This window comes from Odocoileus virginianus, chromosome 7 (genome assembly GCF_023699985.2).
Source record: "Odocoileus virginianus isolate 20LAN1187 ecotype Illinois chromosome 7, Ovbor_1.2, whole genome shotgun sequence".
Classification (NCBI taxonomy): domain Eukaryota; kingdom Metazoa; phylum Chordata; class Mammalia; order Artiodactyla; family Cervidae; genus Odocoileus; species Odocoileus virginianus.
In genome coordinates, this window is record NC_069680.1 from 6,710,212 (window position 1) to 6,734,599 (window position 24,388).

Below are 24,388 nucleotides of genomic sequence, written 5' to 3' on the forward strand. Positions count from 1 at the left end.
TCACTTATGCTTTGAGCCACCAGCTTGTTTGCCCTGTCTATATACAGCAACATTCACTTACCAGCTTCAGTACATGGTGCTGTCTAAGCCTTCTGTGATATGTGCCTCCTTAGATCCTGGTGCTTAGCCGGGCTTCGTCTGTAATCATTCTGTAACCATATGTTCAGTAGGGAAGACACATGACCAGCTCCTGGTTCCTGATGTTACCTTTCTGGCCTTGCTCCTCCTCGTGTTGCCATGAATACCCCACCAGCCCTCTGCTTCCTTCTGCTCACTTAACCTAGTATTTCTTCTCCTATTTCTTTTGTTTTCTCCGTTCAAAACCCCCAGTCTCCCTTTGACATGGAGTTTTTTTCCTTTTTTTTGGAGGTGGGGAAGGGGTACTTATAGTACTTTGTCAAATTTTATGTTTTTTTCCCCCATCTCCCAAATTCCTTTTATTGGAAAACTACTGGAGAATGTGTTAAATAGTTTTATTTTAATTTTTTTAAAAAGCAGGTGAGAAAAAAATAGACGATTCAAAAAACACACTTCTCTCCTTTATTTTTCTTCAAATCTGATATTAAACTGCCCTGGAGTGAGCTGGTATTCATGGGATTATATTTATGTTTTTTTCCTTAAACTGGGTAGTAGGTACGTGGGTATTTGTTTCTTTACACTGTTTTTATGTCTGAAATATTTTATAACAACACATGTTTTCTTTATTTAAAAATTTTGCCTGAATCTCTTGATTTCTGTAGGGATAGAAATCTCTTGATTTCTATTCAGGGCATCTTTAGCCCTGAATAGACAAATGCATGAGGATGTGTGGCTGAGGATATGTAGTTAGTATTACTCAGATTTGGTGCCTGTTATGTGCCAGACTGTTCCAGGTACAGAGGATATAGTGTCACTAGGAGAGTGTTCTGCCTTTCTGCATTCTATATCGAGATGGGGAGCACACTAAGCAAATAAATATGGAATATAATATCAGCTACTAATAAGTGCTACACATAGCATAGAAGGGAGGACCTTTGACTGGGTCGAGGGAAGCTAGTTTAGATGGATGGTCAGGGAAGACCACATAAGGGGGTGACATTTGAGCAGAGACATGAATGAAGTGGGGGAGTAAGAAACACGAGAGAATGGAGAGAAGAGTGGGCCGCAACTGGGAACAGGCAGAGCAAAGATTCTTGGGCCAGAGAATGTTTGGCATATTTAAGGAAGAGCAGGTAGTGTCTAAAGAAAAGTAAGCCAGAAGTGATGGGGAGTGGGGGTGAAGCTATAAAGATCAGCGGGGATCAGTAAGGCCTTGCAGGTCATAGTGAGGGGTTTGTGTTTACTCTAAGTGTGGTGGAGGGTTGGTTGCTTGGTTGGTTTTAGCTGTACCATTCAGCATATGGGATCTTAGTTCCCCAACCAGTGATTGAACCCGTGCCCCCTGCCTTGGGAGCGTGGAGTCTTTACCACTGGGACACCAGGGTAGTCCCACAATGAGGAGTTTTTGAACAAGAGAGTGACAGAATCTGAGTGAACTTTAAAAAATTACTTTGGTTATTCTGCAAAGAGTTTATTATAGAGAGCAAGAGTAAGGCAGAGAGGCCACAGTTAGTTAGCTGTTGTTGCAGTTCAGGTGAGAGGTGATAGTGGCTTGGACTGGTGGGGGTGGTGAGAGAAGATCAAGTTCTAGATATTTTTGAGGATTAGAAGTGAGGAGAAAGTTAAGGATGAGGCCTGGGGTTTTTGCTTGAGCCACTAATTTTGGTGAATGTTGATAACATCTTTTCCCCCACTAAAGGAAGAACAGATTTAGGGAAAGAAAGTTTCATATTCTTGGTACACAGTCTGATGGAGATATCAAGTGGGCAATTGGATATATGAATCTGGGATGGGGGAGTGATCTGGATGGAAATATGTGGAGGGATGATCAACTTATAGATGATATTTAAAACTTTGAGATTAAATGAGATAATTACTCAAGTGAATAAGTATCCATGGAGAAGAGATTCAAGAATGAAGAGCAAGAGTACTCTGTCTTCTAGAGGTCAGGGGAATGAGAGGAACCAACAAGGGAGATTGAGATGGAGTGGCTGTCAAGGAAGGGAAAACCCAGAGAAGTGTGGTGTAAGCCAGGTGAAGAGATGGTTTCAGGAAAGGAGTGATTAAAAAATGGACTAAGATGAGGGCTAAGAATTTATCTTTGAGTGTATCCAAATAAGAGTTTATTGGAGATCTCTACAAGAGTAGTTTCCGTGGACAAGTGTGGTTTGCAGCATATTGAATAGAACGTGAAAGATGAGGAAATAAAGATAGTGAGTAGAGACAGTTCTGTGAAGGGCTTTGCTATAAAGAGCAGTAGAGAATGGGAATGATAAGCAGGAAAGTGATAAAGAAGCTGGAGAGGATTTTTGGTTTTAAAGATGGGAAATATTCTGGCCTTCGAATGTGCTGATGAAAATTATCCAGTAGAAAAGGAGAGCCAAGTGATAGAGGGGACAGTCTTCCCACATAAAACCCATGGGCCTTCTCTCAACCTGTGGAGATGGCAGTCAGGGAAGGGTAGTTTTCCTGGGAGGAAGTATCAAATGTTATATGAAAGATGACAGACCAGAAATAATTGAAATGTCTAACCTAGAGGAAATGAAATACATTGGCTATCTAACAATTACAGTGATACAATGCAGAACTACAGTTTACCCAGTAAAAATCATTATGAAGTTTTGTGTTGATTGATATAGAAAGATTTTCAGATTTAAGTGCAAAAAAGTATTTTTCATGAAAAACAATTAATACACATTTTAGTAGAGAAAAAATGTCAGTGATTTTATTGGTGATTTTTAATTTCTTCATTTGACTCTTTTCCAGACTATTTCCTCATGTTTTTTGTACACTGAGCATATATTACCTGTATTTTTTAAAGTTATTCTGAGAATGTCAGTGAGCTGAACTGATTTATATCAATCATAAACTATTTATTTTTATTTTTTTAAAGCTATGTTACTGCATGTTTTCTGTTTGCTTATTTTTGTTATCCTCTTTTCCTACCATCTATTGGCTAAATATAATAGTCCTCCTGTTTGAAAGTTATCCATTCTGTTTATATTCTTTTGGCAGTTGTCCCTAACTCTTTTTTTTCTTTTTAATTAACTTATTTTTCATTGAAGGATAATTGCTTTCCAGAATTTTGTTGTTTTCTGTCAAACTTCAACATGAATCAGCCATAGGTATGCATATATCCCCTCCCTTTTGAACCTCCCTCCCATCTCCCTCCCCATCCCACCCCTCTAGGTTGATACAGAGCTCCTGTTTGAGTTTCCTGAGCCACACAGCAAATTCCCGTTGGCTATCTACTTTACATATGGTAATGCAAATTTCCATGTTACTCCTTCCATACATCTCACTTCTCCTCCCCTCTCCCCATGTCCATAAGTCTGTTCTCTGTGTCTGTTTCTCCATTGCTGCCCTGTAAATAAATTCTTTAGTACCATTTTTCTAGATTCCATATATATGTGTTAGAATATGATATTTATCTTTCTATTTCTGACTTACTTCACTCTGTATAATAGGTTCTAGGTTCATCCACCTCATTAGAACTGACTTGATTGTGTTCCTTTTTATGACTGAGTAATATTCCATTGTGTATATGTACCACAGCTTCTTTATCCATTCATCTGTTGATGGACATCTAGATTGCTTCCATGTTCTAGCTATTGTAAATAGTCCTGCAGTGAAAAATGGGATACTTGTGTCTTTTTCAATTTTGGTTTTGTCAAGGTATATGCCTAGGAGTGGGATTGCTGGGTCATATGGTAGTTTTATTCCTAGCTTTTGAGGAATCTCCATATCGTCTTCCATGGTGGCTGTATCAATTTACATTTCTACAACAGTGCAAAAGCGTTCCCTTTTCTCCACACCCTCTCCAGAATTTGTCTGTAGACTTTTTGATGATGGCCATTCTGACTGGTATAAGGTGATATCTCATTGTAGTTTTGATTTGCATTTCTCTAGTAATGAGCGATATTGAACATGTTTTCATGTGCTTGTTAGCCATTCTGTGTGTCTTTGGAGAAATGTCTGTTTAGGTCTTTTCCCTACTTTTTGATTGGGTTGTTTGTTTTTCTGGTACTGAGTTGTCCTTGCTGCTTGTATATTTTGGAAATTAATCCTTTATCAGTTGTTTCATTTGCTATTATTTTCTCCTATTCTGAGGGTTGTCTTTTCACCTTGCTTATAGTTTCCTTTGCTGTGCTAAAGATTTTAAGTTTAATCAGGTCACACTTGTTTAGTTTTGTTTTTATTTCCATTACTCTAGGAGGTGTGTCATAGAGGAGCTTGCTCTGATTTATGTCATTGAGTGTTCTGCCTATGTTTTCCTCTAAGAGTTTTATAGTTTCTGGTTTTACATTTAGGTCTTTAATCCATTTTGAGTTTATCTTTGTGTATGGTGTTAGGAAGTGTTCTAATTTCATTCTTTTACATGTAGCTGTCCAGTTTTCCCAGCATCATTTATTGAAGAGGTTGTCTTTGTCCCATTGTATATTCTTGCTTCCTTTGTCAAAAATAAAGTACCCATAGGTGCATGGGTTTATTTCTGGGCTTTCTATCTTGTTCCATTGGTCAATACTTCTGTTTTTGTGCCAGTACCATACTGTCTTGATGACTGTAGCTTTGTAGTGTAATCTGAAGTCAGGAAGGTTTATTCCTCCAGCTCCATTCTTCTTTCCCAAGACTGCTTTGGCTATTCGGGGTCTTTTGTATTTCCATATGAATTATGAAATTTTTTGTTCTAGGTCTGTGAAAAATGCCACTGGTAATTTGATAGGGATCACGTTGAATCTGTAGATTGTGTTTGGTAGTCATTTGGTAGACTATTTGGTAGTGAAAATAATCATTTTCACAATATTGATTCTTCCTACCCAGGAACATGGGATATCTCTCCATCTGTTTATGTCATCTTTGATTTCTTTCATTAGTGTCTTACAAATCTTTTGTCTCCTTAGGTAAGTTTATTCCTAGATATTTAAGTTTTTTTGTTGCAGTGGTGAATGGGACTGATTCCTTAATTTCTCTCTCTGATTTTTCATTGTTAGTATACAGAAATGCAAGTGATTTCTGTGTATTGATTTTGTATCCTGCAACTTTGCTAAATTCACTGATTAGCTCTGGTAATTTTCTGATACCATCTTTAGGGTTTTCTATGTACAGTATCATGTCATCTGCAAATAGTGAGAGCTTTACTTCTTCTTTTCCAGTCTGGATTCCTTTTATTTCTTCTTCTTCTCTGATTGCTGTAGCTAGGACTTCCAGAATTATGTTGAATAATAGTGATGAAAGTGGACACCCTTGTCTTGTTCCTGATCTTAGGGCTAATGCTTTCTGTTTCTCACCATTGAAAATAATGTTTGCTGTCGGTTTATCATATATGGCCTTTACTATGCTGAGGTAGGTTCCTTTTGTGCCCATTTTTTGAAGAGTTTTAATCATAAGTGGTTGCTGAATTTTGTCAAAGGCTTTTTCTACATCTATTAAGATGATCATATGATTTTTATCTTTCAGTTTGTTAATATGGTGTATCACATTGATTTGCATATAATGAAGAATCCTTGCTGCATCCCTGGAATAAACCCAACTTGATCATGGTGTATGAGCTTTTTGATGTGTTGCTGAATTCTGTTTGCTAAAATTTTGTTGAGGATTTTTTCATCTATGTTCATCAGTGATATCAGCCTGTAGTCTTCTTTTTGTGTGTTGTCTTTGTCTGGTTTTGGTATCAGGGTGATGGTGGCCTTGTAGAATGAATTTGGAAGTGTTCCTTCCTCTGCAATTTTTTGAAAGAGTTTTAGAAGGATAGGCATTAGCTCTTCTCTAAATGTTTGATAGAATTCTCCTGTGAAGCTGTCTGGTCCTGGGCTTTTGGGTTTTTTTTTGTTGTTGTTGTTTTATTTTTGTTGTTGTTGTTGTTTGACATTTTTGGTCACAGCTTCAATTTCAAAAGTGCTTGTAACTCTTACTCTTAATTTGATAATTATGTTTGTTCCTATTGAAAAATTTCTCTTATTTTAAACCTTTAAATGTATGTATTTCCCACACATACTTAAAAAAAGACTAACATGTTAGAAGCTTTCATCTTCCTCTCTACCCTCCAGTCATGCCCCACCTTTTAAAAAAAAAAAAATGTGGTTTGATTTTTAAAGAACACTAGTTCTGGAATTGCTATGGGTTTACTTTTTTGTTTTGTTTTGTACCTTGTTTACACAATAGTTAGCTTAATAAGTTATTTACTTATTACCCTTCCCATTTTTATAGTGTATTCCAGAATATGTCTTTATTTTTAAGTTTTGAGTTTTTTCTTTCACACCTTTGCACCTGTCACTTCATTGACTTCTTACAGCCAGTGTTGCCTTTGAGAATTATGGAATCAATCTGATTCTTGTTTTTCCTTTATAAGCGATTTACTTTTCCTCTAAACTTTAGGCATCTTTTTCTTTTTTCTTTCATTTCATTATACTATGAAGTGAAAGTCACTTGGTCGTTTTTGATGCTTTGCAACCCCATGGACTATACAGTCCATGGAATTCTGCAGGCCAGAATACTGGAGTGGGTAGCTCTTCCCTTCTCCAGGGGATCTTCCTGACCCAGGGATCAAACCCAGGTTTCCCGCATTGAAGGCGGATTCTTTACCAGCTGAGTCACAAGGAAAGCATTATAATGAGTTCCCACAAGGGAAGTCATTATACTGTGACTGGTGATAAATCCACCCCCCCCCCCCAAATTTATCCTTTTTATGGGTTTTTTTTCAGTCTGAGGTCTCACATCTTTTACTAGATCTGGGAACCCTAAGTTATTTCTTGTTCAAAATTTTCTCCTTGTGTTTTTCTAGGAGAAACAGCTTTCCTTTCCTCTGGGCCTCATTACATAGATATATTGACACTTCCACTTCCATCCTCTACCTCTTGCTATTTATTTTCCTCTTTTTTCCCCTTCCTAATATCTTCTAAGAGAGTTTCTTAACCTTTGGCTCTTTAGCCCAGCTATTGGGTTCTTTATCATCCTGGCTCTTAAATTTTCACACCATTAACTTTAGTTGGCGTTCATTTTAAAACTTCTTGTTCTTACTTATGGGCTTCCCCGGTGGCTTAGACAGTAAAGAATCTGCCTGCAATGCGGGAGACCTGGCTTCAATCCCTGGGTTGGAAAGATCCCCTGGAGTAGGAAATGGTAACCCACTCCAGTATGCTTGTCTGGAGGATTCTGTGGACAGGGGAGCCTGGCAGGCTACAGTCCTTGGGGCTGCAGAGAGTCAGACAGAACTGAGCAACTAACACTTTCACTTTGTTCTTACTGCATGTTTCCAGTTATGTCTTCCTGCTTGGAAGACACAGCCCCTTGAGATGAGCTCATCTGTCTTCTCTGTAAGTCTGTTTTTCTGGCTGTCATTTCTTGATAGATCCCTGGACTGTGGAACAACACAAAGGCACTGGCTTATGCCTCTGAGAGTTCCCTTCGATGACAGTCCTTACCTCACTCTGGCTGGGAAGGAGAGTAAAAGAGGAAGATGCACATAAGGCTTTACAGCTGCTCGTACCTCTATTTAACCCAGCCTGCTTGAGCGTACCACCCTGGTACTGCTGTCAGAGCCAGCTGGGTAAGAGTGTTGTGAGCAGTGGGGGCCAAGAAAGCATGAACAACATAGAGAAACACACATGGAGAAGCCTGTCCCCTTCCAGTGTTCTCTATGCCACCTTCTTAGGACCTAGCACGGGCATCTCTTTCCAGCTGCAACCTAGCTGTTTTCTGTTGCCTGAGGTTTTTGTCACAGCTTTTGTATTAGTGTGACTGTTTCATTAACCTGTCTGTGAGATCTCCAAATTTCTGTTGGGAGCCTACTGTAGTTTGCCATCTTATCAGAACCATGTATATAACATTACAAAAAAATCATTAAAGAGGTTATAAAAAAATAAGACTGGAAGTATATACACATTACCTGCCTTTTTTTTAGTGATCTCTTTTACAGCAGGAAGCAGTTAGATATTCTAGATAGAGTGTTGCTTTTCACTTTTGGTGTTTTCACTTGAATACTTACTTTGAACATTGGATTTTATTATTTAAACCAGTCAAGAAATAATTGAGTATCATCCATTTACTGGGGACTGTTTTCAGCTCTGGGAATACAATAGTAGTAAAAGAAAAAAAAGCAAATGAGAGTCCCTGCCTTCATGGAGCTGTCCTTCTAGTGGAATAGAAGACAATAAATAAGATAAAAACAGAAAATGTGTACTCTTCCTTAGATAATGTGTTGGATTTAAATCGGTTTGTTATAAGCATTGAAACAAGTATACTGTCAAGAGTGAAACAGATCACCAGCCCAGGTTGGATGCATGAGACAAGTACTCAGGGCTGGTGCACTGGGAAGACCCAGAGGGATGGGATGGAGAGGGAGGTGGGAGGGGGGATCGGGATGGGGAACACATGTAAATCCCTGGCTGATTCATGTCAATGTATGGCAAAAACCACTACAATATTGTAAAGTAATTAGCCTCCAACTAATAAAAATAAATAGAAAAAAAAATTGGGTTGTTATTTAGCCAAGCAAATAAGATGAAGTGAGAGGGGCCAGGGAATTGAGGGTCTAGTTAAAATGATTGACAAGAAATGATGTAGAGCTCGATTAGGAGAAAGAGGACAAGTGAAAGTGGTAGAAACAGTGGATTGAAAGTGAAGCAAAGGATTGTTGGAACTGTACTAGCAGGAGTGTCCTAAAAAAAAAAGAGGTGGTGGTGGTTGGAGAGTAGATGTTTGGAATTGAGATAATGAGGGGTTGCAGTAATTGTAAATGGCAAGGTCAAGGGAGTGACCATGGAAGAAAGTGACTAAGTTAGGATGGAAAATAAACAGAGAAGAGGCTTCCATTTGTGCCCCTGTGGTGTAACAGGGACCAGATTTACCCTCCTTCCTTAAATAAGTAGACAGCTATGCAACCTAGACAGCTAGACAGCAAAAAGCAGAGACATTACTTTGCCAACAAAGGTGTGTCTAGACAAGGCTATGGTTTTTCCAGTAGTCATGTATGGATGTGAGAGTGGACCATAAAGAAAGCTGAGTGCCAAAGAATTGATGCTTTTGACCTGTGGTGTTGGAGAAGACTCTTGAGAGTCCCTTGGACTGCAAGGATATCCAACCAGTCCATCCTAAAGGAAATTAGTCCTGAATATTCATTGGAAGGACTGATGTTGAAGTTGAAACTGCTGTACTTTGGCCACCTATTGCAAAGAGCTGAATCATTTGAAAAGACCCTGATACTGGGAAATATTGAAGGCAGGAGAAGGGGGTGACAGAGGATGAGATGGTTGGATGGCATCACCAACTCAATGGACATGAGTTTGAGTGAACTCTGGGAGTTGGTAATGGACAGGGAGGCTTGGCATGCTGCTGTCCATGGGGTTGCAAAGAGTCAGACACAACTGAGCGACTGAACTGAACTGATACATACAGTGGTTTTCAAATATTTGACAATAAGCAGTACCAGAAGACGATCTTGACAGAAGATGAGCCCTTATGATTGCACCATCTTTCTACCTAGATGGAGGTCACAATTCAAGAAGGGCCAACCTAAACAGAGCCTGTGGTCACCCTGGGTTGAGGAGACAATGTTGAGAATTAGAGGAGGTCAGAGAGCCTCGAATTCAGAGAATATGGAGAAGAGAGAGTTGCACAGATCTGCAAGGGGTTCTCCTGAGTCTTTAGCAGAGTACTATTGAATATATGCCTGTGAGGAAACCACTTGAGGCTGGCAAAAAATAAGGAATGGCGTTGCAGTCCTGGGCTTCTTGTGAATGATGTCAAAGGCATGATGAAATTAGTCCTGATTATCCCAAGGTAGACGTTGGCGGAGAGGCTATGGGTATTGAAGGGGAGACCTGGAGTGGTCTTGTCAGAATTACAGCGTTCTGGGGCTCCCACTTGATTTTGGCCTGCTGGGGGGTTATTTTACTTCAAGGACAGCAGTTCTCTTTTGACTTCTGCTCCTTCACTTGGCTCCTGCCAGTGGAGGCATGGAGTCCTACAAGAGAGTTAGATTAAGTGGTTAAGTCCAGGAATCACATCAATGTACTCCTTTTCCTGTGCCCTTTTCCCCTGAGAAGAATACACCTCTAATTTACGGTTTAAAAACCAGGATTCATTTAACAAAATGTGATTTCTAGCAAATTTATGAGAAAATATTTGTTCCTCTAAGGAAGAATTGCTCCTGCTGTTCATAATTATAAATAGTAATTTCGGCCTAAAGATAGTTGCCTAAGATTAGATAAATTCCTCGCAGAGGAAATTTTCCAAAGCCAAATTAGAACTCCTTAGAGTTGGAGAGAATTCTGTTCATGTGTGTTCCCAGACCCAAAGACGTAGAAAGTGCTCAGCGAATATTTGTTGAATGACTGTGTTTTGGAGTGAAATGTGGCATTCTGAGTGACTGAAGGCTTCGGGTGAATCTTATCATGGGTACTGAGGCAGCCAAGATTCTAACTTTTCCACATGTGAGTGAACTTGTTAAACTGCAGCCTCTACCCTGTTAGCTGGGCATGATGATCTGGAACTTTTTTTTGGGTACTAGTTTATTGTCGTTGATTTCTTTCTTTTTATTTTCTGGCCACGTTGTGCAGCATGTGGGATCTTCCCTCCCCGGCCAGGGACGAAACCTGTGCCCTCTGCACTGGGGGGCACCAGGGAGGTCCCTGTTGGCCGTTGGCTTTTAAATTCTTGTATTAGGGATGATGGGAACACATGCATGACTGCGTAGATGTCAGTTAGGAGCTTATGGTGGGAGAAGAGCTCATCAGTCCTTCCAATGAATATTCAGGGTTGATTTCCTTTAGGATGGACTGGGTGGATCTCCTTGCAGTCCAAGGGACTCTGAAGAGTCTTCTCCAACACCACAGTTCAAAAGCATCAATTCCTCAGTGCTCAGCTTTCTTTATGGTCCAATAGTAGGAGGTGCTTAGTAAGTTAGTGATTACCGTATACCAAGCACTGTGCTGAATATTTATAGATAATTTTTTTTCATTTATTTTTTAGTTGGAGGCTAATTACTTTAAAGTATTGTAGTGGTTTTTGCCATACATTGACATGAATCAGCCAGGGATTTACATGTGTTCCCCATCCCGATCCTCCCTCTCCATCCCATCCCTCTGGGTCTTCCCAGTGCACCAGCCCTGAGCACTTGTCTCATGCATCCAACCTGGCTGGTGGTCTGTTTCACCCTTGATAGTATACTTGTTTCAGTGCTGTTCTCTCAGAACATCCCACCCTCGCCTTCTCCCACAGAATCTAAAAGTCTGTTCTGTACATCTGTGTCTCTTTTTCTGTCCTACATATAGGGTTATCATTACCATCTTTTTAAATTCCATATATATGCATTAGTATACTGTATTGGTCTTTATCTTACTGGCTTACTTCACTCTGTATAATGGGTTCCAGTTTCATCCATGAATATTTATAGATAATTTAATACTTTGTCTTCTGTGTTCAAACCCTTCTCCCCCGCCTCATACCTTGTCAGTTGATGACCTTGCTTGTTTGTTTTCTGCAAACCATCTTTTCCCTCTCTTCTGTTACAGCTGGCATCCTTCTGTTATGATCTGGATTCAGTGATGTGTTGGAACTGGCTGTGGCTTGAAAGACCAGTTGTACTCATCTCTTCCCAACTCTGTGTTCAGTGACATGTTAGTAATTTGAAATCGGACGTGGTAGGGATATTCATACAATGAAAAGTGGTGAATGCTACAAACCAGGGCTGCTTTCCCCAGAGAACTTGTTAAATATGTATCAGTGCCCCACTGTCTAGATCCTCTCCCCTCTTACCTTTCAGTTCACTAAAGAACAAAATTAACTGAAGTATGGAATTTAAAAAATTATGTGTGTATCTTAAATATATTATTTTGAAAAAAACATTTGCAAGTGTTTGACAAACTGCTAAAACCTTATTATGAAAATGCTCAAAAATACAGAGAAGTTGAACAACTAGTATAATTAATGTTCATATAGCTGTCTTCTTTCTAGATTTGATAGTTCTTAATGATTTTTCCTGAACTATTTCAAAGTAAACTGTAGTAAACCCAATAATGGGTCATGAGAGCTGACCCAGCATTACTTCTCGTACATCATCCTCACTCCATTATAACTAAGAAAATTTATTGTTCCCCAAATCATTTACTACCTGTCCATATTCAGATTTTCTGTCCTCCCAAAATGTCATATATAGTTTTTTTTTCTAACATGGATTCAGTCAAGGTTTGTGCATTGCGTTTGGTTGTTATGTATCTTTTAAACCAGAATAATCCCCTCCTCAGTTTTTTCATGACATTGAATATTTTCTGTTTTTTGTGTTTTGAACATACATACAAAAGTTGTGAAAATAGGCAATAAACCCCAATATATCCATTGATTCAGTAATTGTCAACAGTTTGCCATATTTACCTCGCCTATCTTTTTTCTTTGCTGGAATATTTTAAAAACAAATTCAAGACATGTCATTCTATCCCTTTGAACTCTAAAAAGTAACATTTTCTTAGGTTACCAAACAAAATCAATAATGGTATTGACTTTTTAAAGAAACCAAGCTAGTTCTTTCATGGAGTGTTCCATATTTTGGGTTTCTATGATTTTCTCATTATCATTTAACTAATTTCTCTGATTTCCTATGTTGCCTGTATACTGAAAATTAAATCCAAATTCTTAAACAACCTTTGGCAAGTATATTTTAATGAGCTGTGTGTACTTCACAACACATAACATCAGGGGGCACCCATTCTGATTGTTCCCTGTCACTGATGTTGAGTCGCTTGATTGAGGTGGCAACTACCAGTTGTCTCCATTGTCAAGATATGCGCTCCCCCTTCCACAGTTACCACAGCAATTCATGGAGTGATACTTCAGCACCACGTGAAAATTATTTTCTCCGCCAACCTTTCCTCTAATGTTTAGCAGTCATTTATGTTGTTTGCTTGAATCGGTATGACTTCAATAGGCAATGGAAAATATTATTGCCATTCTTCTGATTCAGAACCAAGGCCTTTTCTTTGAATGTGGGCTGATTTGTGTTCCCTGTAATTGAATGAACTCATCCAACATCTATATCTTCTCTCAGTTCTTTAAATTGGAGTTTTCTTTTTAAGTGGAACAAACAATACAAAGGATTTTTTTTTTTTTTTGCTGAATTATGGCTTTAAAGGGCTTCCCTCACAGCTCAGTTACTAAAGAATCTGCCTGCAGTGCGGGAGACCTGGGTTCGATCCTGGGTTGGGAAGATCCCCTGGAGAAGGGAAAGGCTACCCACTCCAGTATTCTGGCCTGGAGAATTCCATGGACTGTCCATGGGGTCGCAAAGAGTCAAACACGACTGAGCGACTTTTATTATATTATGTTATGGCTTTAAAAAAAAAGTTATTATTGACTGCTCCGGGTCTTCTTTGCTGTGTGTGGGCTTTTCTCTAGCTGCAGAGAGTGGGGGCTCCTCTCTAGTGGCGGTGGCTTCTCTTGTTGTGGAGCATGGGCTCTGGGCTATACGGGCTCAGCAGTTGTGGTGCATGGGCATGTGGGGTCTTCCCAGATCGGGGATCAAACCGGTGTCCTTTGCATTGCAAGGTGGCTTCTTAACCACTGGACCACCAGAGAAGTCCCTACAAAGGATTTTTAAACAAACAGTACAAATTAAAGAGTTGCTAAAGATTTTCCCCCCTCACTTTTGTGATTCTCTTGCCCACTCCTAATTCAGTATCAGTTTTTGATGTGTGTGTGTGTGTGTTTAAGCAACTTGCTTTTGCTGATTCTTTCCAGAGGATTCATCATAATTTCCATAGAAACAGCAATTTCTTTTTACTATCATCAGTTTCTATAACATTTAATTTGTAGCATCAAGCACTGATGTCATAACTAGGTTTGGGAACAAAAGTAACCAATTCTTGGTAAACATTCTACTTACTATATGGGAGTAGATTATGCAGAGTACTGGATAGTAGTTTTACTAGCCAAAAGCTTTCCGTGTCCTATAGACCTCAGTCATGTGTTCCACGGGGAGAATGAACATGTCAGTTAATCCGCACATTGTCACATGGAGGTCCCTTGAGAGAGTCTACCATGTTGTAATCTTTACTTGTCTTTTACACTAGACTTCTAGTTCCTTAACAGTGAAGACTAGTCTTATTTGCATGTGTTTATTTTAACCCTAAAGCTTAGTACAGCAGGTAATGAGTGCTCAATAAAAATATTTGTTGAATGAATCCTTAACTAGCACCAGAGGAGACCATATTGACCTCAAGTCAATGCTGATCTTAAATATAGCAACCTTCACAGTGTTTTGCAAACTTCAGGGTTGGCATGGTCATTGTGTATAATTTATTCTTTCACTGGCTTTTCCTCTTTGCATTCCCTCAGTCTTTGAGTCTTTCTCTGCTCTGTGCCAGCTTCCATTTATGGTGTATGGCAGGCTACCTGTGTTCATTTTCATTCCAGTTTCCTGATCAAGATGCAAAAATGCATAACAATTCTGCTTCTATGGCGCTATACACAAAGAGATGAGAGTCGTAGGAGAATACAAAGTAGTTCCTTAGTTCTCTGTTCTAGGGCTTAACCAATCCCAGGAACTGAAGTCTTCTGTTTCTTCACAGAGGAAATATGACAAAGGCAATGGCTGTACAAGCTTCCTTCATGGGCCGCCCTCCCCACTGCCCCATCCAGTAAGCGGGAGCGACCACTTCTAGAGGTGAGAGGGGACGGCGGACAATCTCCACAACCCATGTGAAGCCGCTCAGAGGCGAAGCTTGGGTTTTGTGAAACAGAGTGAACAGTATGTGAAGTTGCTGAAGAACTTCAAAACAAGGCTGCCTAGGACTGAATGCTCACGGGATGTTAATTATGCTTTTTCATAGAAGCCCATAGCCTCTATTTTAAAAGAAGCAGCTTGTAGCTGAATTTTCCCAATGATTCCAAGATCTTGCTTCTGTAGATATTAAACGTGTTATACATATTCCTTTGAGATGATTATTAGGTTTCAGAACCAGGAGAAAGTTCATCAAGAATATACTCATTGTCGTTTATTGCATTACTTGCTATGTGCCAAGCCCTGTGTTAAATTCTAAACTTCTTCAGTTTTCATAGGAAGCCTAGGATTTATCTCTGTTTCACAGATGATTAAAGTGACAGGCCGTGAGAGGGTAAATGACTTGTCTTTGGTCATACAACTAAGTGTGTAGCAGAACCAGAGTGTTCAAACCCAGACTTGTCTAATTTTAGTTTAAGCCCTTAGTCACCACTGACAGTATTCTCTGGGGTCCCAGCACACATATTTGAGCTCTAAAACTGACTTTTTTGGCGAGGGGTTAGTGGCAAAGAATGACCTAGATTTTCTGAATGTCGTCAGGAACCAAGGTGATGTTCTTTTCAGGCAGTTGTAGAACCTACTCCCAGAGAACTTAAGACAGGTTGTTGTCTTGACCGAGGGGCAGATACCTCAAAAGGTGTTTGAAGGATCTTTATGTAAATGAATGATCGTTGACCTCTTTTGAACATTCATTCATTCATTTGGTAAGCTAAGTGCCTTTCTCTCTCTCTCTTATTTGACAAACCATCATGTTTCAAAATTTGGAGTCTCAGTTTCCAGGCTGAATTCATGTTGTGTAGTTAAGAAGACAATGAAAATTCTTTGAAGATATTCTCAAACTCAACAGGAGGGAGCACAGGGTTTGATTTTTACTTGTTTTTCAAGCTGGCTTCAAGTGGGGACAAACTCTATTGTAACTTTTCTCGAAGTTGGTGCCAATAGGAGCTGAAATAATAAAATCAGTACAATTAAATAGGAAAAAAAATTAAATAGGAAATGAGAGTCTTTTATGTCCCAGGCCTTCGATTAGGTAACAATTGGTTACTCTTCTGGGAAATCGTTGCTAAAATTACAATCAACTGGCAGTCACTGATTGGCCCCATTTACTGTATTGTATCCCAGGAAGAAAAACAATCTCTTACGACACAAGCTTGCAAAGATGATACTGTTTTTCCCCCTAATCGTCATCTTCCTTCTTATTTTCTTATGATTAATTTGAGCCATGTCTTCAGCATTTATTGACAGTGCTATATACCTGGTACCGTGCTAGCCTCTGAGACTTTAGATATAAAAGAGAGCTCTTGCCTTCAAGAATCTCACAGTCTAGTAGAGAGGAGAGCAAATCATAATACAGGATAAGAAATCTCTGATGGAGCTAATGAAGGCTCTGTGGAAGCACAGAGACAGGACATCAAACCCAACTGGCATAGGTGACGTGATGAAGACTTCCAGGGTGAGAGGATTCTTGAACTGCATCCTTGAGGAGAATAAAGGGGAGGAGGGTGTTCTTGGCAGTTGTTGTTCAGTCACTAAGTTGTGTCCAACTCTTTGCGACCCCATGGACTGCAGCACATCATGCTCCCCTGTCCTTCACTATCTCCCAGAGTTTGCTCAAACTCATGTTTATTGAGTTGGTGATGCCGTCCAACGATCTCATCCTCTGTTGTCCTCTTTTCTTCCTACCCTCAATCTTTCCCAGCATCAGGGTCTTTTCTATGAGTCAGCTCTTCGCATCAGGTGGCCAAAGTATTGGAGCTTCAGCATCTGTCCTTCCAGTGAGTATTCAGGGTTGATTTCCTTTAGGATTGACTGGTTTGATCTCCTTGCTGTCCACGGGACTCTCAGGAGTCTTGTCCAACACCACAATTTGAAAGCGTCAATTCTTCAGCGCTCAGCCTTCTTTATGGGCCAGCTCTCTCATCCGTACATGACTACTGGAAACAATTGTAACTTTGACTATATGGACCTTTGTTGGCAAAGTGATGTCTCTGTGTTTTAATATGCTGTCTAGGTTCTTGGCAGAATGAACTATAAAATAGCATATCTAGTTTGGAGAGTGGCAGAATGTGTTCTAACATTGAATGACCAAAGAAGTAGGAGATGAGACTAAAGAAAGAGCTAGGGATCATGTGATTATAGCTTTGTAGGTCATACTGAAGCATTTAGACTATCCCAAGTGTAATGGGAAGCTATTAGAGAGTTTTAAGCAGTAGTATAACATGTTCAGATTTGCTTTTTAGAAAGGTTACTATGGCATCAGGGAGATGGGGAGATTACAGTAAAGTTCGAAAGAGAAGTTAGAAGATTGTTACAGTTCAGAACAGAAATATTGAGGGCCTGTAACTAAAAGTGAGCTGGGGATGGGGATGGAGAATATGGGAGAGATCCAGTGGCTATTAGATCCAGTCGATATTTAGGAGGTGGTCTTCAGTTTACAACTTGACACAGTGTTTAGTGACCAGTTTGTCATAGCAGGGTGAAACTAGAGAAAAAGGAGGAATCTTAAGATGACTCCCACAATTCCATGGGAGTTCCATCACATGATACATACTGATACCATTAGTCAGCAGGAGGAGTAGAAGTGGAGGAACAGGTTTGGTAGAGAAAATGATAGTGTGGGGCGTGTTGAGCTTTGAGATGCTCATGGGACAAGTGAAGAGGACCAAGTCAGCAGTTAGGATATTTTTATACCTGAAGTTTAGGAGAGAAGGTTAGACTGGGGATGGTGGTAGTACATAGATTTGATCCTTTTCAGTCTTTGTGTTCTGTCTGCTTTTCTTACACTTACTTGATTAGTACATAGTGAAAGGTAGATTTACCATAAAGCTAATTAACTTTAAATGTATATGCTTCTCATATGCACAGGCTTCAGGAAGGGCTCTAGCAAGTGTGTTTATGTCATCGTGTGTTTTTGTGAAATTTGAAAAATCCAGATATTACTGCAGTTGGTCTAAAATCCTCTCTTGGCATTTTTAATTACCTTCTTTCACTCTTTCTGTCTCTGGTAATGTTGGAATGTCACAGGTGTTTTTTGTACTCTAGCTGTGGAGAAGCTGAGCTGGGAATGCATATAATTTGGGTTTGCAGTCACTTCAATGTGTAGTTATTGCTGGCCATCCCGATGTAGGAATGACTTTGAAAAGTACTCTTCTACTCTACCAGCTCACCTGGTATTGTGATACAAAGCTGCATAACCAGCTTTGTAACTGTATTGAGATATGAATGTATCTTTACACCTTTGGCACTGGAATCATGGAAATAGAAGAGGATGAAATGTACAAAGCCAGAAACTGATTAATAGAAAAACTTCTGATGGAGTTATAGCCTGAACATCTGCCTGATACAAAGGCTTGCATGCTGGGAGGTGTATTTGGAATGGGATCCCAGGTTGCAGGAGTTCAGAACAAGGGAAGTGAAATGGGAAGAAAGGAAAGAAAATCAAGGATGTGATAGTATGTTGGCTTTTGACTGCAGGTAACAGGTGTTGTGTCCTACCTGGGACTTATAAAGAAGCATTGTGAGATGCTCTCAGAACTGTGCTTGAGTACAGAGGGGGACGTATTCTCCTGTGGGCATTAATTCCTTCTCTGTTCAGGAGAAGTCCCAAAGCAGAAGTGAGAGACGCAATGAGCTATGCTGTGAGCTGTATATGAGGTGATATCTGCTTGTACTGGGCTTCCCCGGTGGCTTAGTGGTAAAGAATCCCCCTGCCAATGCAGAGGCCACGGGTTCTATCCCTGGGTCAGAAAGATCCCCTGGAGAAAGAAATGGCAATCCACTCCAGTATTGCCTGGGAAATCCCATGCAGAGAGGACCCTTGGCAGGCTCCACAGTCCACGGGGTCACAAAGGAGTCCAACACGACCTCGCAACTGAAAACCGCAACTGGTTACATGGGTGTGAAACCAGTCTGAGCCTGTGTGGAACTGGTCACTGTGGCAGTGGAAGGGATGGAAGGGGTAAGCAGTGGGCCAAGAGGATTTTGAAGTGATGCTTAAGAGCCATCTAATGTTGACAGAGGATTCTGTTCTTATTCATTCATGGTCAAACATTCTCTGTTGTTAGAATTACATATGCTAACACAGGGCATGTCATTATAAATCTCCATTCTGTTTTACTTTTTGGTGACAATCACACAAAATAGATTTTGTCAGAATTTCTACTTGTAGAACACAACCTTGTCATGGCTATTAAAAATATCAGTCAACATCCTACTGTGAACTAGTTCCCTTGCAGGACGTTTGGTCCTGTCCAACACGTCCTGAGTGTCTTTGGTCCATGACACATGATTTGGGACAAGACTGAATTTCAAGGGAATCTCATAGACATTTTGGATAAGACCAAGTATCTGCTAACCAACTATTCCTTGCCAGAATTTTCCTATCCATATACAATTTATACAAATAAGATCATACTACATAAAATATTCCTGTTTTTATTTTCCTTTGTTTTGGGTAACTTTTCATTAACAGTTAAGTAGACCTAATTTAATCTTGTTTAACGGCTGCATAGTAGTCCATTATATGGATTTAGGAGAGTTCATTTAATCAGAGTTCTCTGTTGGATATTTTTCCTTATAGAAATACAAAAACTTCTTTTATCTCTGACATATTTTTAAGAGATACTGGGCGGGGGGTGGTGAAGATAATGGAAATGGTGAGAGGAATTGTGAAAGAATTTTAGAGAAGGTTTTTATTTTATTTTTTTGAGCTTTTATATTCGAGTTTATTCTTCATTTAACTTTTAAACACTACTATAGTTGAATATTAAAACAAAAGCAAGTAGTGAGCATATTATGATTATAGTCCTTCACTCAATCACTACTGCAATAAAACCCCAGCAGTGAGTGTTATTCACAGGCCTACTAAGAGGTGTGACACTGAACACCACCCCCGAGGATGATGTTCATCATCCTCATATGCTTCTCCATTGTAATGACGCCGTCTTTCCTGATTTGGATCAAAGTCCACTAATTCTACCTGGTCCATTTCATCAGTCTCTTCTACTTCCTTCCTCTCAGGCAGAAGTTTTTCCAGCAAAGAGAGTTTATCAGGAGAGAGAAAGCCATTCTCAGGAAAGTTTACCTTAAATTCAATGATTAGGTGACCCTTTTCATATGGCCTACGATAAATTGGCATGCCTTCATTTAGCACACACTTGATATCTCCATGCTTGACGATCTGACCTGGATGAGAAGTGATGACTATGGTTCGGTTGTCAAGAGTAGATATTGGCTTCTGGAAGCCACACAATGCCTCAACCAGCTATATGTCCATACACATGAAAAGATCTTCTCCTCGTCAAGTAAAAACAGCATGGTCCTTCTGATCTAAAACAATGATAATATCTCCTGGCTCCAGTCCTGGTTCTTGGTCTCCTTCACCATGGAATGTTATCTTCTGGCCATCTTTCATGCCTTTGTCAATATGAACTTCTAGAATTTTCTTTTCTCGAACTATCTTCCTTCCATTGCAGCTTTTGCATCTATCTTTAGAACTGATCCGCTCCCCATGGCCCTGGCACTCCATGCAGACAGACTGAATTTGCTGAACCATTCCAGGTCCTATCTGATGAATTGTTATTTGCATTCCAGTACCCCGGCAATTGGGACAGCATTCTACCGCTCCTTTCTTACCACCTCGGCCTTCACATTTGTCACAAATCACATTCGTTTGCAGAGCTAGTTTTCTTGTTGCACCATTATATAAATCTTCTAAAATTACTGTAAGTTGATGCACAACGTTTTTACCTCTCCTCTCTCTCTGCATCCTGCCTCCTCCTCCGAAAAACATATCAAAGATGTCCATTGGGGAGCCAAAACCACCACCTGCTCCACCTTCTTTAATTGCCTGTTCTCCTCCTTTGTCATATAATTCCCTTTTCTTTGCATCAGAAAGCACTTCATAAGCTTGAGAAATCTGTTTAAACTTCTCGCCTTCATTTGGATTCTTATCAGGGTGGTACTTCAAGGCCAGTTTCCTGTAAGCCTTTTTCAATTCTTCTTGGGTGGCATTGGGTTTGACCCCCAAAACATCATAGTAAGTGGTTTCTTTCACCATTTTCTACAGCCGGTGAGCGGGCCGATGCCGGTGTGGGGGAGCGGGAAAGAGGGCGTTGCTGTGCGCAGCTCGGGCAGCCGCCGCTCCTCTGCCTTTCACCGAGCGTTCTGGAAAGTTCTGAAGGTTTGGTTTTTAAAGTCGTCTGGTTTTCTCTCTTTTCTGTGATGATGATGAAGTGCTTGAGGTTTCTGGGGAAAGGAAACAGAAAAGTAAAATGCTAAGACTTCTATTGTCTCAGATCAGCAGGAAAAATACTCAGTATTTTTGCCCCCTTTTGTATTTTTTTAAGTTTATTGTTTGCACAAAATTTGCAGATGAGCTTTATGGCAGTGGATGAGCATTTGAACTCAACTTTTCATTTTTCGATGTTGCAGACATCGGGACTCAGTGATATTTTGGCAGTTTTGCTAGCCCTTTTCCTTCATATCATGTGATTACTAATGATATGATAAAACATAATTAGCAAATTTATAATAGCAATTCCATTTCTTCATTACAATTTGAGGTCATTGTAGGAAGAACAAACGGAATGTAGGAAGAGCAAACATAACGCCATGATAGGAGGCAGAAGCAGGAAGACCAGGCCCTCACCCTGGCAACTAAGGCGACTATCAGGTCACCAAGACACAACCAGTCAGAGACTATCAGGCCACCCAGATACAGCCAATCAGAACTTGTTTACGTAAAGATCCCGCGCGCGCGAATGTCTGACCAATGAAAAGACCCCCGCGAACATGTAACCAATCCGCTTCGCTAAATGACCCCTGCTTATGTTTGAAATTGGATGTTCTATAAATATGGGTAGAAAACCGGGCTCGGGGCTCTCAGCCTGTGCGCCACTGCGTTGGACACAGCGGGGGCCCTAGCTCGAGCTAGCAATAAACTTCCTTCTTGCGTTTTGCATTGTCTCTTGGTAGCTTTCTCTCTTCCCGCTCGGGGATTCGGACATCGGGCATAACAGTCATCAGAAAGCACTTCTGAAAAGAGGAGACTTGGATAAGAAAAGGGGATAAGGTTTTTCTGAACAAAATCAGCCTTTAGTTTTCCCTTTAGGCAGGTTTTAAAAGAAGTGATGACCTCACCTCTCTCCTTAAAATGCCTGCTTCTAAAGCAAATGTATGAGGTAGCGTGGTCTGTAGTATTTTTTAGCACATCATCTGGACTTAGGTAATTTTTATTCACTGTATCACAAAAGAACCATGTTTTTATGTCTGTTTTGTATATCTACTGATCTTGCCTCCTTCTGTTGTAAAAATCATCCAAGAAATTAGTTCAGTCAATGTTGAGAGTTTTGCACTACAACACAAAGTTCTGAATGTTACTGATCCAAAGACTAAGACACAGGAAGGAACAGAAGAATTAAAGCTCAGATAGTTGGTCTTACCTTAGCAACGGAAATATATTTCTGGTTTTTTAATCTCCTATTATTGGACATGCTGGGTAATTACTCATCTTTTGGGCTGTTAACTCACTAACACAGTCATTCCTCATTTATCATCCTTAGGAAAGCTACAAGTCTGAAGGAAAAGACAGAAATAGACTCATTGGTTCTAAAATAAGCCCCTTGGTTCTATAGAAGAGCTGCTTATCTCTTGGGAAAGATGGGAAGGTTCCCATCATCTCATCCCAAAAGCCATCCTTTGTCTTAGCCACGTTTTCCATTGCTAATCACTTACTAGGAAAACATTCCAGTGAGTGTGCAGTGAGTGGTACAGACCACCAAAAAAGATGAAGTGGAAGATGCCCGGCATGCCTCACTATTTATAAGAAAATATTTCCCCTAAAGATGGGAAAGTCCAAGTCTTTAAATACTCTGGGAGAGGAGAATAATGGAAAAAACTCTTCAGTTTCTGTTCTGTTGGTTCATAAGATTTTTCTCACAAATCATTTGGACAGGCCTTTAAGCAAGTCACATAGTAACTGAAATCTTATATTAATTGCCCCACTTTGGGTTTCTAGCTAATGTATCTGGCAGCAAGACTGAAGAAAGCAAGAGAGAGCAAACAGCTGGTGGCGGTGTGGGAATGCAAGGCGATCCATTATTTGTGGCCTGGAATCCTAAGTTAGGTGGGAGAACCACAGGGCTCTCCTTAATAGGGCAGTCCACACAGATGGTTTGAAGCAAATGATTTGGCTTTTTTTTTTTTTTTAATGTATGTGTTTTTAATTGAAGGATAATTGTGTTACAGTATTGGTTTCATAATGATTTGGTTTCTTGTCTTTTGACTACAACTTCAGTTTAGGTTAATATTTTGTTCCTAATGGTTACTTCACTTGCTGTTCTACCAGGAAGTTCACTCAGCAAGTCTCTCTGGCGTTTAGTACATATATAAGTACATATTATCTTCCTAGATAATCAGTCATCCATTGTCTTGGGTTTGGGAAATACAATTTAGCCCATAATCCTAGTTTTCTTTTGGTATCTGCTTTCTAATTCCCTTTGTGGTGTGGGTCCTGAGTAGGTCGATCATGGTTCAACAGGCCGAACCAGTAGAAGACAGACACACACATTCATGAAGGAATTTCTCATAAGGAGCAGGCTTATGGAATTGTGGCGACTGTTTAAGAAAGTCTAGAGTTGGTAGGGCAGGCTGTCAGGAAGGGAAGATCCCAGCACGTGGAAACCCCACGGGCATGGTCTGCCCTGCTTTCAGCAGGTGGTAGGTCATCTCTCCCTCAGAAAGCCTTCGCCCTGCTTTTAAGGCTGTCAGCACATTGAGTCAGTCCCACGGAGGATAGCAACCCTTAAAGTCGACCCATTAGAGATTTTGACTGCATCTGCAAAATCCCTTCACATCAGCACCTGAATTCATGTTTAAGTGAATTGTTGAGGGCAGTTACCTAGCCAAATGGACACATCAAAAATCCATCCCATTCAGAGAAGCCAGAGGAGCTGCCTGAGAAATAACTGCCACAGAGGTGCTTCTGCAGTGTTCATGAAATCAGGGCTGGTGTCTGCTGCTGTCTGTGAGCAGTCCTCTCTGGGCACCCACAGTTGAAGCACTGCCTGCCAAGTACCTCCACCAGGGGAGCCTGGTTAGTTAATCTTGTCGGCACCAAACCCCACTCTTGAGTTTTCAAAAGTTGCACATAAAACCGGGTTTCGTTGACTAAAAAATGTTTCCCTCCTGATTGCCATTTTGTGAGTTTTAAAATATTTGTTTAAACTTAAAAGCTAAAGCTCAAGAGTCAACTGCCAGTGGAAAACCAAGTACTTTATCAGAGAAGCTGTTGAAATGCTCTGTTCTGGGGAGTGGAAGAGCAGTGAATGAGGCTGTGAAAGGACAACAGGAGGGGTCCTGGTGCTGATGGAAATGTTCTGTATGTGTTTCAGGGTCAATATCCTGGTTGTAATGTTGTGCTGACACGCAATTTGGTTTCACAAGATACTCTTGGTGGCAGAAACTTGATGGGCACGAGTGTATGTGGTGTCCTGGGTGAAAACACATGAGATCTTTCACAGCTGTATAAGAATGCACAGT

At 40.2% G+C, this 24,388-nt stretch overlaps 1 protein-coding gene and 1 pseudogene across 3 annotated transcripts in view; one reads left to right on the top strand and one right to left on the bottom strand.

Moving 5' to 3' along the window:
- Positions 1-24,388, top strand: part of CNNM2 (cyclin and CBS domain divalent metal cation transport mediator 2) — a 160,133-nt gene that overhangs the window by 93,897 nt on the left and 41,848 nt on the right. Inside the window, exon 2 of one of the 3 annotated variants that reach the window (XR_011488613.1) lies at positions 14,637-14,731. The exons of the other annotated variants lie outside the window; for them this stretch is intronic. The gene's annotated coding sequence lies outside the window, so the exon portion shown is untranslated. The remainder of the gene's footprint in view (positions 1-14,636; positions 14,732-24,388) is intronic. 3 annotated transcript variants of the gene reach the window in all.
- Positions 19,559-20,972, bottom strand: LOC110139805 (dnaJ homolog subfamily A member 1 pseudogene; annotated as a pseudogene).